Source organism: Coregonus clupeaformis, unplaced genomic scaffold, assembly GCF_020615455.1.
Source record: "Coregonus clupeaformis isolate EN_2021a unplaced genomic scaffold, ASM2061545v1 scaf0685, whole genome shotgun sequence".
NCBI lineage: Eukaryota > Metazoa > Chordata > Actinopteri > Salmoniformes > Salmonidae > Coregonus > Coregonus clupeaformis.
Window position 1 is genome coordinate 205,043 of NW_025534140.1, and position 1,174 is coordinate 206,216.

Genomic DNA, 1,174 nt, shown 5'->3' on the forward strand with positions numbered 1-1,174 from the left:
GGCCTTCACACAACTCTGGCCCACCCTCACGTGTCTGAAGGACGCACTGTGGTCCTCCCGCAACCTGCTGGTAGGGAAACAGGTAGAGACCACCCCAGGCAGTGGCTTTAGTAGCCACGGAAGCCCTGGGGTGGTACGAACGACAGGGGCCTCGACCCCAGCCGAAGGGTCCCCCACAACACCCAAGGTCCCGGCGGCCACGGCCTGACAGCGCTGCGGCGCCTAGGCGATGCGCCTAGGGGAGGAGTCTCCTCTGGGCCCCGACGGACGGGTACGGAGTCGTTTCAGGAAGAGCAGGAGGAGGCTTTTTGATAAGGACTCACCCCGTTTTTGTACAAAGGACCGAAGACAGCTTTTTTAACAAAGTGACTTTTTTGACAGGCTTTTTATGTCTTAAAACATGTTTTTACTTTGTTAAATCATGTACACACATTTTTAAATGGCTTTTACTAACTGGCTTTTACAGGAATGGGTACTTTTATGTAGGATTGTTTTATTGTTTTAAATAAACAACATGTACCTTTTAAAATGTAACTGTAATGTAATGCTGGTTTTAATGCACTTTATGCCGTTTTTATGTGTGTAAATGTATTTCAAATGTGAGCTGTTTTAAAGGAATTGACAAATAAAAACTTTTCCAAAAGAAAAAAATCTGTTCTTATCAGTTTAATATCTGATACGTCCCCTATCTGGGGACCATATATTAAATTGATTTTTGGAACAGGGAGATGGAATAGGGGCTTGCTCCGTCCACTCCACGCATCGACCTGGTATTGCAGTACCTCCAGGAACGGTGCACCCCCTGTTATTGTAAAGATAAATCAGGCAAAGACAACAGAATTACTTTGTTATATTCCATTAGGATCACGATGTATTTTATATTTTCACGTTTGACCATCTTCATCTCAATCTCAATGATGGCTAGAAAGTGATGGTGAAGTCAGTCACTGTTATATTGACTATGATAGCTGATGTGAATGGTGCGTTAATCATCTAATCAAATCAATGTTTATTCGTCACATGCACAGGATACAGGGTGTAAATGGTACAGTGATAATGCTTTAAAGATAATGCTTTAAAAAAACCTTGGCATAGATTGGGAGTTGATCAACGTTGGGAATAACCACTTTTGACTGTTACAAAGTAACAAATTGGTAGGTTCGGAAGTCACGTG

General features: G+C 42.8%; 1 pseudogene; it reads left to right on the top strand.

The window, feature by feature from the left end:
• Positions 1–628: 628 nt before the first annotated feature.
• LOC121565981 lies at positions 629–804 on the top strand (annotated as a pseudogene).
• The last annotated feature ends 370 nt before the right edge of the window (positions 805–1,174 follow it).